A 17,306-nucleotide genomic window follows, 5' to 3' on the forward strand; every position below is an offset into this window, starting at 1 on the left:
AAAATAAGTCCTCTGCCTCTCTATGGAAAGTTCACCTGGCTTGTTCACACACCCTGACTTTCCTGCTCCAATCAGGGCACCTTTGTTACCCCTCTGGTGAATCATCTAGTCTAGACAACATGTTATCTCAGGGTCTGCAGAGCTCAGACTTCTCTTTCTGAATCTCTCTTTCCCTGGACACAGTTTCCAGTGCACTTGGTAGCCCTACTTCATAACTTGTGGTTCAAGGTTGAGGTGTTTCCTGGTTACACTTGTTAGTTTTAGTTACTTTAGGGGAGAGGAGTGAATAGAGACTTCTTTTCTGTACTATCTCAAATAAGAAATTAGCATAATACTAGAGAAAAAAATAGTCAAGTTTGACAACCATCATGTCAACGTTATGAGGTAGGTTAACTGATCACAGTACTTAAGTGATCAGATACATTTCTCCTTTTTGTTTGTTTGTTTACTACTTTGGAGCTTAGATTTTTTTTCTAATTAAATCTAACAACCCAAAAGCTAATAATAAGGTTGACAAGCAAAGCTAATTCTTTGAGGTGTGTCCAGTGTCTAAATCAGAAAAGTCACCAGCCAGTAAATGTCAGTGTTGCTTTGCCTACTCCACCTTATCAATTCCTTTACTTTTTTTTTCACGAATGATTTGTTTTTTACTTCAAAGATTAACTGTAAACATTTAGAATACATTTTTTTTCTTGGATTTACCCTCATGGAAATCAATTGTTAGATGAAGATAATTGTGTCTAAATAATAAAAACTAATTGAGGGTGCCTGGGTGGCTCAGTAGGTTAAGTATCCGTGTTGATTTTGGCTCAGGTTGAGATGATTCTCTTGAGATCAGGTTGTGCTGATTCTCTTGGGATTCTCTGTCTCCCTCCCTCTCTGTCCCTTCCCTGCTCTCTCTCTCTCTCTCAAAATAAACAAGCAAGCTTTAAAAAATGATAAAAACTAATTGATATGGAGCAGTTACTTTGATACTACCTATTGGTCTGTTTAAACTATTAACCTGAAAATAAGTGACACTTAGGGTGTATTTCTTTGCCAAGCATCTGAACCACCCAGGCTCTAGGGGATCCAATGATATAAAGTAGCACATTTTATAATAGCTACTGGGATTTTCATTGACACTTCCATATGATCAGTTCATGGTTGTCACCTTGCATAGGTTGATCAACTTATTATGTATGTGCAATATTGTAATTACATTTCTTTTTGACAAGGATGCATTAAGTGTGGCCGTGATATGGGAACCCCTTTCAGCTTTCATTAATTCAATATAAATCCACAGTTTGCAGATTCAGCAGGATGGTGTCTAGTGGCTTAATTGGAATTGCTGGTCAAGCACATTGATTCTGCTTCACTCAGGTAAAGATGAAAGTAGCTGCAACAATAGATACTGTGTTTGAAGGTCATTGAGTTGTAGCGAGGCAAGGGGAGCAAGAGAGTAAGACACACACACAAAGTAATGGAATTTTTATTTGGTATCTGGGAAGCCTTGAGTGACACAGTACGAGCTGACCTTGAAATTTCATACTTTTGTGACTCATAGCATTTGCTTTTATATTCCAGAAAAATGCGATGATGCTTTAAAGGGAAATTAGTATAGCCAGTTTTACTCTCTGGGAAGCTTACACCGGGTATGATTTATTTGTTGACTTTATGATAATATGGAAAATGAAGACCTGGTTAATTTCAGGTGAATCTGATATAAAAGGTAAAATCATTCTTTCATTAACCTCCTCTTGCTCTTAAGTACATACATAACGGGCAGGCAGCTCCAAATTCTTCATTTCCAACCACTATCTAGTGGATGCAACACTGCCCTGAGGTGTTCCCGCCGAGCACAGTGTCAGGAAGTGACCCACCACGCACCCAATCCCTGCCCGACCATCCAATTCTTTCCCTTCACACAGTTCCAATACTCCCATCTGAGCACACTCTTAGTGGAACATCAAATTTAAGTACCAAAGCTGTGTTTTAGTTATTTAAAAAAGGAAGAGAACATCAGCTGTTTCAAATTTTAGACTCCAACTTAGGCAAAAAGAGAATTGTCACATCGTCTATTGTGTAGTCCTTTTCTGCAGAAATAACATCCGTAGGGGAGGAACAGTGAGTGTCCAGCGATGTAACATCAGTCTATAAATGGGAAGATTGACACCAAAAACATCAGATTACAAACATCTCACCAAAACCCCTCAGCCTGTAGACAGCTGTTTATGGAGGTGGAATATGAATCTTTTCTCTTCTTTCTGCCCCTACATTCACGCTGATCTCAGAAATTCATTGCTGCTCCCTTTGTGCAGAGGTCTGTAAAATCAGAGGGTTCCCATTGCTAGAGCTTGAAAAGACAAGTAGAAATTAGCTTTAGCATATTTAACTCGTCTCGGCCCCTCCTTCTGACACCAAGGGTAACACGAACATCTTACAGTTCGTCCTCTGGGGGCTGGCTTATGCCTGCTCCCGTTTTTTTGGCAGTGACTTGAAACAAGCAAATTCTTATTACAATCCTCAGATTTAAAATTAAGTTCTGATCACGTCTTCTCAGGGCACACCTAAGAGGCGCTGTTTATCCCCAGCCAAATCAACTGTTTTCCCAAGTGGCCCATTCCTAGAAATGTTATTGTGCCTAATAACCAGCTCAAATATGTATTTTCATTTAATCTTTCCTTTTACCTCCATCTCACATGTGTTGCTGTATGTCACAAAGTCTCTATGAAGATCTGCTGTTACATCATTGTGTGAAGTATGAGCTGGGGTTTGTTTTAATTAAAAAATTACTTTTACTCAGATGGTGGCTGGGCTTGGAAATGTTCTCGGTTGCCCTGCGAAAGCCCCAGTGGAATGTGTGTGTGTATCTTTTTGCTTTTTGAGGATTTCCTATTTTGTGAGAGAACCCATTGCCTCTTTTTCTTCATGTGACAAATTGGTTTAGGCAGGTGGAGTCAAAGCGGGAAGAAGAAATTTCCAAAGGTGTTTCCTGCATGCAAAAGTAAGCACAGGCTATCCCTCTGGGCACAAAGGCCAAGGGTGCATCAGAGTGACCTCCCTTTGCCCCTCTGACCAGCATACAAGAGTCTAGTAGCTTCATCTGAATGACAAATATCAAAGGGCAAGACGGCAGCCTCCATTTCGGAGCTTTTATAAACTTGGAGAATGAACAGGGGTATTTTGTAGTGTTTTATAATAAAGGGTCCTTTGGTGCTGATTCCGGGTTTTATTACATCTGTGTTATGTCCTACAAATAGTAACAGACATTTTCCTTTGCTGTACAACGTGGTGAGCCACTGGCCTAGACCAGAGGCAAATCTGCACTGCTTTTCAAATATCATTCTCCCTCTCAACCGCAGGAACTCTTTGGTTTCTATTATATTTCTGCCCTTTCATATCCCTGATGATACATCTGATGAAACTCAGTGGCCAGGTGTGTGAACGTGGTTGAAAAGACCCATACGGGACCAGCGACGTCTCCCCACAGCGTGGGATGCTCCCCTCCCGAGATGTCCCACAGTCAGCAAGACTGGTACTGAGTTGTTTTCCCAACAGAGAAGATGGGTCATATGACCCCTTAGTACTTTTGGTCCTACTCCCTTTTTAACTAACCACACACACTGCATGATCTCAGGCCGGGGTGCATGACCGAGGGCAGCATTTCCCTGCGTAGATTTTTCCACAGTAGACCTTTGCACGGAGCTGTCGGAATAGAAGAGTCACAGCCACCATTTTTTCCCCATTGCAATGGGATTATCTGGGCATATACTTCAGGGAACACATGTGGGATTCCAGAGTAGGCCGGGCGGCCTCCGAACACATTCCCTGTCCTGTACTGGACACCAGGAACTGCATCCTGTCTGCTCCTGTAACAGCTCCTCACTGTTTGCTCCACTGTTCTGCTGCCTCTGCAGATTGCCATGGCTGAGAAGCAGCCCCAAGGAGTTGAGCATGGTGGAAATCCTTAGAGAAACAAGTACATCAGTGGTAGAGGCAGAGGAGGTGAGAGCTTTCGTTTTTCTCAAAAAAACAAAGAAACAAATAATGATGAGGGTTCAATATTAGAAAGGACTTCTTGCAAGTTCAAGAGGCTGTATAAATGATACCTGTGTATCAATCCTTTTAGGGGCCGTATAATTTCAAGTGAATCTGCTTGGAAGATTGCATATCTCGTGAAGAAAAGGTATCTGACTTTTAGGAGCAGTGATAGTCTGTCACATAAAACATGCGTAGTGAAGAAGATCGAACCTGACATGGATCATGACCATGGTCGGGACCAGAGAGATGGTATCCCCGGGTCTCTCCAGCTCTCTGATCCATGCAGAAGTGAGTATAATTTTTAGAATACTTTCTCTTATTTCTGGGTTTAGATTCCCTTTCCCTTTTCTTTAGACCCAGGTAAAGGTTTCCAGTAGGAGATGGGTGTGGAAAGTTATGTGACCAGTGAGTAACCTAAGAAGGGATTTGGAAGAAGAGTCGAGAAAACTGACACTATCTTGTGAGCCAGGAAAATCATGGAAAGTTATCATTAAGCAACTACCGTGATTTAACCTCACTCTTCCCCACCCTGCAAAGTGAGGCATATCATTCAAGTTGAGGAACCAGGGTTCCGAGAGGCTAGTAAATGGCAGGCTTGGATTTGAATCAAAGTGCCACCCTCCGTCAGCCTTGCTCTGGTCCCACACTGTAAGTGGCTGCACATGGGAGCCTTGACCGTCTGGATGAGGCGTTTGAATCTCCCATAGCAAGCAGAACTTCATAAGAAGGCAGAAGCTAAATTTCCATGACCTTGAATTAAATATAGTACTTAAGCAGGAATTATGTCTCCCCTACTTTTTTCTTTACTGATGGAAGGGGAGAATAGAGAAGAGAAGGTGACTAGGTGCTTTTGGTGCTAAAATAGGACATGAGAACTCATGCTTCCGCTGACATCCTAAGATAGAAGACACGAAGTGAGGCATCAGACCGAGATGAACATGTTCAAAACAGGTGGCTGAGACCTGGGTGGGGTTCCCCTTCCCCCACAGGGAGTGAGGATGCAGAAAGGGATTTGGAAGGAAGTGTCTTCGGTGAAAATCATTGCTTTGCTATGAGTCCCCCCCTGCCACACCCTAAGAGGAAAGGTTGAGGAGAGATGCCTCTCCCTCCCCCTCAAACAAGTGGAGGGACATTGAGTCCACTCAGTGAACTTGATGTCAGTCTCAGCCACTGAATAGACAAGTGTCTGATTCAGAGCTGAAGAAGCAGAAAGCTTGCTTCCTGCTCTGATGGTGGATATGAAGGAGGGCTGCTCCTGCCCTGGGTACTTCCTCCCAGAATTTGTGGGGGCAAAGAGTGCGTGAGCATCTCCAGGACCAGATGCAGCCACACCAGAGGAAGGGCTGGCGTTTTAGACCTTGTCCAAGACGGGCCATTATAAAAGGGAGCAGACTATTTATTGCCTCAGGTGGGGGGCACACATGTTCACTCACTTAGAGACTTTTCAAGTGGTGCACTTATGTATATGTTATACTTCAGTCAAAACACCTTTTAAGAAAAGAATAAAGAAGCCTCATCAGAGAGAAGTGAAAGTATTGCTGGATTCCTCTTGGCTGAAGAAAGAGTCAACAGAAAGTTGGAGGAGAACGTATCAACCACACCAAAGAAGTTTCCGGTGAGTGGCCCTTAGGAAAGAGGGAGGCTTTGAAAGACCTCCCAGAATCTGTGTGAGAGGAAGAGGCAACTCTACGCACTGCCAGGGCCCAGGGAACCCACAGCCTGTTCTCAAGGGCACCACACCTCCCTCCAAGTCTGCTCTCCCATACTGGAGGAATCAGAAACCTGATTGGCAAGTTGGGGAAGAGTGACAGGGGAGGACAGAAGAATGCAACGACCCTGCCCCCTTCACTGACTGCAGCATTTTTTTTCCCTCTTCTTTTAACAACACATTCTGTCTAGAGAAGGGTGAGTCCTTGAAACTTGGAATGAACCTGGAAGCTTTTCTTAGTATGCGTGTTAGAAATTCGAAGTAGACATTCCAAGTTGTGTGTTGGGAATCAGTTGACTCTAAGATGTCCTATTCTGTAAGAGTGGCCAGAAAGGCAAGTTTCATCCAGGGGCAGGGGAAAACTAGCACTGCTGAGCAAGTTAAAGGAACAGTGGGAGAAGAAAATAAGGCTGTTTTATTCTTACATACAAGATATCCATTTGTTCAATTTACTGGTTGCAGTAGTGTGAAAGGAAGACTGATATTGCTCCGAAGCAGTAACTAACAAAAGCCAACCATTGGAGATGCGGTGCTATACAACAGATCTATCATGCAAACCATAGACGTGGTTTAAAAATTTCTGGTAGTCACATTAAAATAGTGAAACAGACAGGTGATATTGATATTAATAACACATTTTTACTTAACCCAATGTTTCTAAAGTATTATCAGTTCAATGTGTAATCAATAGAACAATTTTTAAATAAGATAGTTTGCATTCCTTTTTAAGGATGATATTTTAAAATGTTTATTTGTTTTTGAGAGACAGGGAGACAGACCGTGAGCAGGGGAGGGACAGAGAGAGAGGGAGACACAGAATCGGAAGCAGGATCCAGGCTCTGAGCTGTCAGCACAGAGCCTGATGTGGGGCTCGAACTCATGGAGTTCGAGATCATGACCTGAGCCGAAGTCGGATGCTCAACCGACTGAGCCACCCAGGTGCCCCATACATTCCTTTTTAATTTTTGCACTTACTCTTTGAAATCTGGGTATATCCTACACTTTCGGCATATCTTAGTTGGGGCTCGCTACAGGTCAAGAGCTCCATAGCTGCGTGTGGCTAGTGTTTGCCAAATTCCATGTGCAGTTGTGGGATGTCTGATGGGGCGGAGAATGATCTCAGACAGTGGGTGAGAAGACTCCGTGCTCTGGTGATGAAGAGGTTGAGGCAGGGTCTCCCAAGTGGGCAAGAGGATCATTCAAAATTCTGTCTGCACTTGTGTTGGGTCTGATGAGAAAGGATGGGAAGGAGACTGGGCAGAGCGGTAATGGGAGATGGAGAGCTGAAAATGAGACCTGCATGGGCTGTGACTCTGCCATCACGTTGCCATTGGAAACTGATCGAAATCAGCCGGGAAGAGAGGAAACTGAGAGAATGTCTGAACCAAGGGAAGTCAAAATAAATTCAGCATCACTTTTCTGAAGTAATAACTATGGAATTTAAGTATTCATTAAAATGAGCTCAACGTGCCCCCATAGGGGCTGTTACCGGTTGTTGCACAAACCAGCGTGCTTGTCTGAAATAATATGTATCAGGCAGGGTGCTTATCATCACAGGCAGGGTAAGCATTGCCGTTGTTCTGGTTTTGCTGATGAGGGGAGTGAGACTTCAATAAAAGGAACAAAACAATCAACTTCTTGCTGTAGAAAATTATCGCCGAGGGAACCCTGGAAACCACTGGGTATAGAAGTCTGCCTTCAGGGAGAGGAAATCTACTGGGGGCAGTGGGGGTCAAGTTGCTTAGAGGTGCATGGGTAACCAGGGAGAGGTCCTCCGGTCTAGGTCCGCACATCTGCCGGGATATCAGCCTGTGATTGCAGGAGCCCCAGGATGGATCCCCTGTCTCTCCAAAGAATCTGCTGCAGAGCAGAAATAATGATGAGGTTTTGTGTTTTGTGTTTTGTTTATTTGTTTTATGAGATGTCAAGCCTTTAACTGTATGGAGAGTGAAAGGCCTTCTTGCAGTGGTGAGTTGGCTGTGAGTGATGTCATGAGGATCTGTCCCGTGTAAGCCTCAGGATGTCTTCGATGGAAGAACGGGGTGAGTGTGGAGGAGCAGGGTCTTAGCAGTGAGGGCAGGAGAAGTGGAGGTGGGAAGAAAAGAAGGGAAGGTCAGAGGAACTGGAGGATGAGAACACTGGCCATTTGTGGAGGGCGCTGAGAAATTGGTACAGTGTTCATTTTGGTTGGCTGGCAGGAGAGTTGTTAGGAGAGAAATGTAGGGGGTGCCGAGGGAGTCCTTGGTAATATAAAGAGTTAGACTCAGGGGAAATCAAAAAGGAAAAAAAAAAAAAAAGAAACAACAGCAAAATTAGTGGTTTGAAATGGATGTCTGATAATCATCAAATGTTATTTAGAACTGTGGTTTTGAATGCAAGGAATTCAGAGAGTTTGTGGACCAGTGTCATTCAGCAGAAATATAATGCAAGCCACATGTGCAATTAAAAATTTTCTAGTAGCTGCATTTAAAAAAGTAAAAAGAAACAGGTGAAATTGATTTTGATGATTTATTTTATTTAAAGCAGTATATCTAAAATATTACCATTTCAACAAGTCTTCAATATAAAAGGATTAATGAGATAGTTCACATTCCTTCTCTCATACTAAAGTATGTCTTCAAAAACTCATGTATGTTTTACTCTCCCAGCGCATCCCAATTTGGACTGGTCACACTTCAAGTACTAATAGCCACATACGGTTGGTGGCTACTATATTGGACAGTGTGGCTTAAAAAAATTTTTTTTAACATTTATTTATTTTTGAGAGAGAGAGAGAGACAGAGACAGAGACAGAGAGACAGAGTATGAGTGGGGGAGGGGCAGAGAGAGAGGGAGACACAGAATCCGAAGCAGGCTCCAGGCTCCGAGCTGTCAGCACCAAGCCCAATGTGGGACTTGAACTCACGAACTGTGAGATCATGACCTGAGCCAAAGTCAAACACTCAACTGACTGAGCCACCCAGGTGCCTCTGGACAGTGTAGTTTTAGATAGCTTCTTTCTGCATTGTCACCTTTTTGTCCTTTATTTAATAAACTTTTTAAAAGTATGATTATTTCTGTGTGAAAATTCAAAATAAGCAAAAGTAAAAGTGTATTGCTTAGAAATGGGTAAGCAGGTGATAGAATAAAGCACAGGGGGATGATTATCACAAAAGTGCCGATAATAATTTTTTTTTATTCCAAGAGAAATGCATGATAGAATTAGAAAAAAACATGAAAGAGAAGAAAACAAAATCTCCACAAATTATTCCACCAGTTAGAGATGGGTGCTACTTTTCCCCCCACCTTTTAAAGAGAGCAACAACCTGCAACTGAATGATGACTGTGGATGCATCCGGGGTGGGGCAGGGTAGAGCCTGCTGCATCATGGGCCTCAGGCATTGCCTGCCAAATGAAGTTTTCTAAGTCAGGCACACGACTACAGAGTCTTCTAACAATAGGAAGAGGGAACATTTGCAACATTAAAGAAAGGCAGACAATGTTGGACTCTTGGCCAAGTCTGATGATGCCCATTCCCACGAGAGGACACCCTAAAAGATGAGAGAGCAATTAAGGACATTGACTATTTTTTTTCCTCTCTAAGGCACGAACTTAACCAATTTACTGGAATTTTTAAAAGAATTTACTAGAAAAAACACAAGCCAATAACCTCATAAACCATTAGGTACTCGGTGTTTCTGGAAGGGCAGCTGTAAGTGCATAGTCTATGTCCAATTTTGCTGTCATCTTGGAATGGGAAGAACATTGGAATGACAAGTTAGATTGAAAAGCTGTTAAAAGCCAGAAAAGTAACGAGTGCCTAATCCATAAATGGAAAACTGTCAGTCCCTTATGTCTTTATACGACTGGGTTTGATGGTAATTCAAGCAAAACTTCTGGGTTTTCAACCAGCCCTTAATGGCAAAGAAAATAAACCATCCAGAGAAAAGGAGTCATAAGAGGAACGGCGTACCTCAGTAGAGTGTGGAGAGGAAATTTGGGTAATATAATTTATTTAGGAAGAGAGGAAATCTGAACAGAGAGAAGATGTGAAGCCGCAGATGTGAAACCTGGCTGGTGATTTTGGAGGTGAAACCTCTCTTGGTTTACGACCATGACCTTCAATGACCTTGCTCTGGCCACTGTACTGGAATGCCTATGGCAGATAACAAGGCTGAGGGGGAGGCTGGTTACCACCCTGCTTCCTCTATTCAGCCTGCTCTGCTGCTCAGTCATCACGGGTTTGTCTCTGCGTGATTGGTCTCCTAGGCTAAGAGAGTGGTTTCAAAGCTGGGGTTTCCAGGGCTTTCCTTTCTCCCTGCTGAGATCTGGGAACCCCCATGAAGTCTAAATGGCAGCTGGAGGTTGTTGGTTACATCAGGGGAAAGCCTCAGAAAAACACATATTGTGTAAAAGCCACTGCACCATGGAAGCCCGCGGACACCCTCTGATTCCCGGCTCCAGCTCTGTGGGAGCCCCTCTGTTATGCCATAAAAATGACTGCAAACAGCAAGCCTGGGGATGCGGATGTGCATCGGCAGCTCACAGCGGTCCTAGGAACGTGGGCTTTTGATGTCTTGGGAAATGGGTCTTGCTGAGCAGTTTGGAGTGTTACCCCAAGTAGATCAGAGAGCTGTTTTCTTCTCCATTTATTTCAATGCAGCCTTGACCATGTAGCTGGGGATTGTTAGATCCTCAGAAATTAGGTGGGCTCCATCAAGTTTGCTGAGGCTCTGCTCCATGTATCCTCCCCCTGCTGGCCATTCCAGCTTCTTTTATTGCTGCCCATGTGGAGGGGCTCAAAAGACACAGACACTTGTCTGCTGCAAAGGTATTCACAGCTCCCAGAAAACCAAGTTAGAAGAGCATACAGTGGTGATGTTGAAAACAGGATTGGTGAGGGGCTCCGAGACAGGGCTCTGATCTTGACTGTTCTATGACCTTGGGGAAGTTCCATCACTTTTTTTTAAAAATTTTTTAACGTTTATTTATTTTTGAGAGAGAGAGACAGAGACAGAGTGTGAGTGGGCAAGGGGCAGAGAGAGAGAGGGAGACACAGAATCTGAAGCAGGCTCCAGGCTCTGAGCTGTGAGCACAGAGTCCGATATGGGGCTCGAACTCACAAACCATGAGATTATGACCTGAGCCGAAGTTGGACGATTAACCGACTGAGCCACCCAGGCGCCCCCAGCCACTTCTTAGGGGTTCAGAGAGACCGGGTGAGCTAGCACTGATGGCTTTCAAACTGGGCTCTGGGGAGTCTACTCAAGTGTTGTGGAAAGTGGAGGTGAGAACTGAGAGAGGAGCCTTCTAGTATCTTCTATTTACCCCAGCCGAGGCAGGTCCACTTTTATCTGTTGACTGTTTTACATACTGGGGTCCCCTAGAAACTTAAAGAAAGAGTTACAAAACTTAAAATATTTCAAAACCACTTAACTAGATAATCTCTCACCTGTAAAATTTTGATTTTGTGATTTTTCCAGTGTTCTTTAGATTGAACATTTTGAAAGTGTTTGTTGATGGCTGATACAGCAGATTCCTTATCGACTTTTGTATCCTTCTATGCAGTATATTAAAAACTATAAAGAGACATATAATGGCTTTTTGTTCTTTCTTCTAGAGGGATGATTGTTGCCTTAATGATTACAGCAGTGGCTGCCAATTCACTAATGGTCAGAACATGTAATTAGAACTTGAGAACTTAACTCTAGTCATGACTATGCCAATTACCATGGCTTTGAGCACGCTCTTCACTCTCTTGGGAGGGAGGTACCATATTTTGTGATTAGGAGCTTGAGATGTGGAGTCAGACTGCCTGGGATCAAATCCTAACTCCACAACTTATGAGCTAAATGTTTTTGGGTAAGTTGTCTTATGTCTCTGTGTTTTAGTTTTGTCATCTCTAAAATGGGGATAATAATACTACCTACCTCACTGAGGTGTTATGAGTGTTCATAACACTCATAAGTGTGTTATGAAATAAGTTCATTCATACAAAGTGTTTAAACCAGAGCCCGGGACAAATTACATTCCCAGTAAACATTAGCTGTGATTATCTTTTCTTTTTTTCTTGTATTCCCTTGTGACTATGAAGGGGTTGGATTGGATGATGGTTAAATCATCAACTAATTTGTTACACTGTACACCTTGGGGCCTGCGACAGTGCCTGGCACACAACAGCTTGTTGTGTGCCATATGCTTGTTGACTGAATGGCTGAGGTTTTGCATTTCACCGGATGGGAATTTTATGAGAACCTGTTTTGGGACATCTATCATGCAGACATGTTACCTCATGAAATTAAAAATCTCCAGAGTGTTAAGATGAATAAATTAAGAACATGAACGATTTATGGAGAACTAACTCTTGCAGTCAGAGTCCAATCAGGGAAACGAATGAGCTCACATGGTAGTTCAATAGAGGCCACTGAACACAAAGAACAAAGGCGTGAACAGAACTGGAAAGCCATCGGGATAGTGAGGCAGCTTGGAGAGTGGCCAGGAGGAGGAGATGATGCTACTGGAGCTTGATGCTGAGGCAGCCACCAAGCAGGAGCTGAGAGCTGGGGTTGTGGAGGAACAGGTTGTCTAGTGGAACAAGCCAATGCTTGTTCAGGTTGAATGGAGAATTCCCCATTCTCAATGCCTCCCATTGGCTGGATCCATCCAGAAGCCAGCTGGCAGAGAAAGATGGGAACTGAATTTTGTAGAGGTGCTCGTGAGGCCTGTGAACGGATGCGAGGGGAAGCAGGCCAGGTCCAGCACCCTAACCAGACTGTGGCCAGGCTGGCCCTCAGGTCAAATCTACCAGCTGCCCGGTTTTGTAAATAAAGTTTTATTGGAACAAAGCCACACCCACTCATTTACACATTGCCTATGGCTGTTTTGATGCTAAGTCTGCAGAGGTGAGTCCTTGTGAAAAAGACCATATGACCTTTTACAAAAAGTTGCTTATCCTGGTGCTAGACTGTGTCTAACCCATACAACCACTGGCCTGGTAAGTATTTCTACCCTTCTTTTGCAAATGGAGAAACAGGCTTGTGAAACAGACCTGACTTGCCTGAGGCTGAGTGCACCAGGCCTGAATGAAACTTGCATTTGACCTCCATCTAGTTGTTACCAAATTCCAAGTACCTTCACTGCACCCCCAGGTCCCTCAGGCCCCACTGGGCCACCTCAGCGCCTGGTCTTCTGCTGAAACAAAATGGCACCTTGGGTTGGTATCTCTCCATGGCACGTCTCTGCCTGTTGTTGCCTCACCAACAAGTTCATGGTAGCTGAGGGGTCAGGGGTTGTCTGAGCTGGAATGGACCAGGACTTCACAGGAGAGAATTCAAATGTCTGGGGCTTGAAGCTCTCTGTTTGTCTGATTGTCCTTTCCAGGGAGGCAGCTGGCCCTTAAGAAGCTCTTCCCCCTGCCTCATAGTCTGCACAGTCATCACAACTAAGCAAGAAGACCAAAAGATTTGGGAGAACATCTCTGACATAAAGGAAATCAATGTTAAAATGAGATTTGCTTTATAAAATGTACAATATAGCCAACTCCTTTTAGGAATGCTTCTCCTGTGAAGCTAAGTACACCTGCCTGATGAAAAAACAAAAATCTCAAAACAAAATATGATTGCCAACTTTCTCCACATCGCTTGGGGATTCCTCTTAAGTAATAGCATTTATGAGTCCAGCTGGGTGGCCTTGGTGCACATGACAACAGCAGGACGAAATCTCCCGAAACACAGGACAATTTTTGTTTGTGGAGGATTCCAAGTGATTGTGAGGTAGCCGCTGCTTGCATTTGCTTTGCTTGCACAGATGATGAGAAACTGCATCTCCGGGAAGAACTTAAAGGGGCGAACTGAATGCATGTGAGAATAAAGTAATCAAGATTTGCATGTGATGACACACAAAAAGGGCAGAGCTGTGGCTGTGGCATTATTTGGCTTAGCATTTAGCCAACACGGATATTTTTATAATGTATTAAGCACGCTTTCCTGCCTCCATGAAAATGATACTCCTGACCACTCCTCATATGGCCACTGACACCAGTTGTGCTTTTAAAGCCATGACGAAGCTCAGGTGACCACCTGAACCCTTCACTCTCTCCTCTATCAGACGTTTGGAATGACTTAGCCTGTTTCCTCGAGCTGGCGCAGGGCTGCGGCCAGAGGAGGCATTGAGCTGTCTCCATCATCCCTGGTGCAGGCAGCAGGCAGCAGGCAGCAAGCAGCAGGCACTTGCTTCTGAATGGCTCTGGGGCTCAAGAATCTATTTCCATCTTGGGGATCCTGGGTAAATTTGTAACCCCTTGGATCCAGAAGTTCACTACCATTTAATGGGAGGCAATATGATTGTGTGAGGAAAGCTGGGGCTCCAGAGGTGAAAACACCCAGATTTAAATCCTCTATTTATTAGCTCATCCTCTCATGAATCTGATCCTCTCTCTAAGCCTGAGAGGCAGCTGAGGATGTCTCTGTGGTAGGCTGTATAGCGGTCCCCAAAGATACCCAGGTCCTAATCCTTGGAATCCTCTTATATGGAAAGAGGATCTATGTAGATATGATGAAGTTAAGGATCTAGAGATGGGGAGATTATCCTGGATTATCTGGGTGGGCCCTAAATGCCATCACAAGTGTCCTTATAAGAAGCAGGCAGAGGGATTTCTGATGCACAAGAGGAAGAAGGCAGTGTCACAAGGATGGAAGCCGAGGGAGATTTGAAGATGCTACACTACTGGCTGTGGAGACAGAGGAAGGGACCACAAGCCAAGGACGGCAAGGAGTCTCGGCAGCCTCTAGAAGTTAGAGAAGACAGAGAAGCTGATTTTCTCCTAGAGCCTCCAGAAGGAGCATAGCCCTGCTGATACCATTCTCTTCAGCCCAGTGAAACTGATTTTGGACTTATAGTTCTGGCCTCCAGAACTATAAGACAAAACTATAAGACAGAACTATAAGACAAAAAATGTGTGCTGTTTTAAGCTGCCATGTTTGTGGTATTTGTTACAGCAGCCACGGGATGCTAATAGAGCCTCCTGCCGTGGTTGTGGTATGTAAGAGTCATGCTTGAGAAAGATGCTAAATCAAGTCAGGAAATCATGCCCAAAGCAAGGGGAGGGATCTGAGGTAAGTTAGGAGTATCTGAGGTGACTCTGGGGACCAGTGCAGTAACTGTGAGAATAAACCCTCTTGCTCTTCAAGCTTAGACTACAATATAAGAATCTATCCCTGGAAGTGACACTTACGTCTCTGGCATGGATCTGGCCCACTGTCCCCTATGCTCTGGACCCTTGCCGTTCTTCTTTGGCCATCCTGATATCCTATCCTGCCTACCTGATAAGCCATGTCACTCACATCAACCTGTAGCTCAGATTCCGGGATGGTGGTGAGGGCATGGCTTCTGAATCCCACGTCCCTGATCACAAACTGACTACTCAGTCTGCCCTTTCCCTGCTGTGGAGTGTAGATTAGAGTTTGTGGGTGGGAGATGGCTGAATAACTTTCAGTGGGGAGACCCACCAGGAGAACTGAGAACCCAGGGGAAGGAAGAAGCTGTAATGGAGGAAAAGGCTCCATGGTCAACCCATTTGACCTCAAGCTCGGGCTATTGCCTTTGAGCTAAAGACAGCTGCTGCTGTCCTCCTCACCCAAGAGCTTCAAAGCTGTTTCCACAGAATCCAATGGATCCTTGTTTGGGACAATAGCTCCCCTGCAAGTTGGCAAGTGAGAGGCCTCATGGTGATTTAGATTCCCATATGGGTGGTCTAGACAGATGGCCAATGCTAAGACTGACTCACAGAGTTCTTGGGGGAATTGGAGGAAGGTAACACACACACACACACACACACACACACCTCAGGACTGCTTAGTGTATGAACTTCAGTATCCCTAGGAACAGAATACTAGAGAATCATCAGTGTGGTTAAAAACAATGGCCACCACCAAAGCAGCAATAATCATAAGAAAAGGGTTCATTTTTCTGCCTTCCAAGAAATGTGGGAGTAAAGAACCCTCTGGTCATCTGTGTGCATGGGGAGATAAGGAGCAGCCCTGGAGAGAAGGTAGCCCAAAGTCAGGTGGAGTCTGGCAAACAAAGTCTCCGAACTTGGGGCCAGTCTAAGAGTAGCATACAGCTTGAAGCCCAGTTGTCTCCTGGGCCGCCCTGGAAATAGCAGCTGGAGTAAGGATGAGTTAGGATGAATGTACCACCTCCTTCCTGCCCCTCTATTATAGAAACAAAGCTAATGTCACTGTTCTCTAAGACGTCTGAAGAAGATCATTACAGCTAGTCTTGTGGTTCTTCTAAGTCTGATCTGAGACAGCAAAATGACTCTTAGCCCAAGGATGAAAGAGTTGTCATTCATAAGTCATCATGACCGTGCTGTTTGGACACTGAGCTCTCCTCAGATCAGGCTCATATCAGGTGGTGAATCTGAGAACAATGAATCATCCCAGGGCCAGGTACCAGACAAGTCAGGACAGCCCCTACATCCCAGGTCCCATGAAAGTTATTCAAATTAGCTAAACTGAAGCCTGCTCACACTGTCCTGCCTGCTTCTCCCAGTGGAAACCACAACAGAGGCTCTCACTCATTATGTCTGCTCACCCCTCTGCCTCCTGATGCCTCCCGGTGCTCCTTTGTGTGGCCCCATGTGGCATCGTGTGCCCCCTCCTCTTGAAAACGGTGAGTAGCAAGCTATCTTTCCCATGGCAGTCCTCTCCTGATACCGTTGGCCTCACCAGACCTGAATAATAATCAAGCCTTCATTTTGAAACAATACATGCCCATATTAACCCCTGGACTGGTACGGCCTGGGAAGCTCAGCTTACGTGTCAACTCTTAGCCCTGCACTGAGCCCCTTGGAGGAGTTCTGGAAATTGCTGGCCTCATTCCTCCCTTTCCCTCCCTTCCTTGCCTGTGACCTCATTGACTTGCTCTAGATGCTCTAATCTTTCCCAGCAGCCCCATTGCTTACACCTTGCAGTTTATGCTGGCATTGTTCCTCCTCCCAGACAGCTGCCTAAGCAATCCTCTGCTCCTGTTGTCCCACTTTAAGAGGCTGAGGGTGAGGTCACAGCGTGGCTGGTGCATCAGTGTTTGCATTGCTCAGGCGGGGCTGTAGGAGCCTGAGCTTGCACGCCTGTCATCCACCTACACTCAGCGACCTGTCAATACACTGATCCTGGAGGCAGTGTGCTCATCCTCTTGAACTTGCTCCAGACATTGTACAGATGAGCTCTTACAGGGCAGTTTACAGCCTTCACTGGGGAAGCTCTGGGGGATGATCCAATTCTCTTATTTTGGTTATCTACTCCCATCTTACCTCCCCATCCCCTTTGCTCAGTCTAGAACTTACCTCTTGGGTTTGTCATTCCACATTAGCACTTCCTCCAGGAACGGTGTCCCCGAGAGAGGGTTTGTCTTAGGTGGTTTCCCCTAACAGTCGAGCCTGGGTTGGGTAGTTTATCTGGGAGTGATTCCTGGAAGCTGGAGTGTGGGAGTGAGGCGTGAAACAGATAAGGAGAAAAATCCAACAAAGGAGGTGCAATTGAACTGTTTCCACTACGGGCATCTGAGGTTCAGTTCCCTGGGGATCTCTGAGGACCTG

At 44.8% G+C, this 17,306-nt stretch overlaps 1 long non-coding RNA gene across 13 annotated transcripts in view; it reads left to right on the forward strand.

Moving 5' to 3' along the window:
* Positions 1 to 17,306, forward strand: part of LOC122233012 — a 134,795-nt gene that overhangs the window by 100,417 nt on the left and 17,072 nt on the right. For 6 of the 13 annotated variants that reach the window (XR_006210413.1, XR_006210418.1, XR_006210416.1 and 3 more), the window contains 3 exons: positions 3,900 to 3,987; positions 4,112 to 4,311; positions 5,503 to 5,964. This is a non-coding gene — a long non-coding RNA (uncharacterized LOC122233012). Of the gene's footprint in view, positions 1 to 3,899; positions 3,988 to 4,111; positions 4,312 to 5,502; positions 5,965 to 6,193; positions 6,331 to 6,971; positions 7,392 to 17,306 lie in introns of those variants that run through there. The other 7 variants (XR_006210415.1, XR_006210414.1, XR_006210419.1 and 4 more) reach the window with 4 other exon arrangements.

Source organism: Panthera tigris, chromosome D4, assembly GCF_018350195.1.
Source record: "Panthera tigris isolate Pti1 chromosome D4, P.tigris_Pti1_mat1.1, whole genome shotgun sequence".
Taxonomy (NCBI): Eukaryota; Metazoa; Chordata; class Mammalia; order Carnivora; family Felidae; genus Panthera; species Panthera tigris.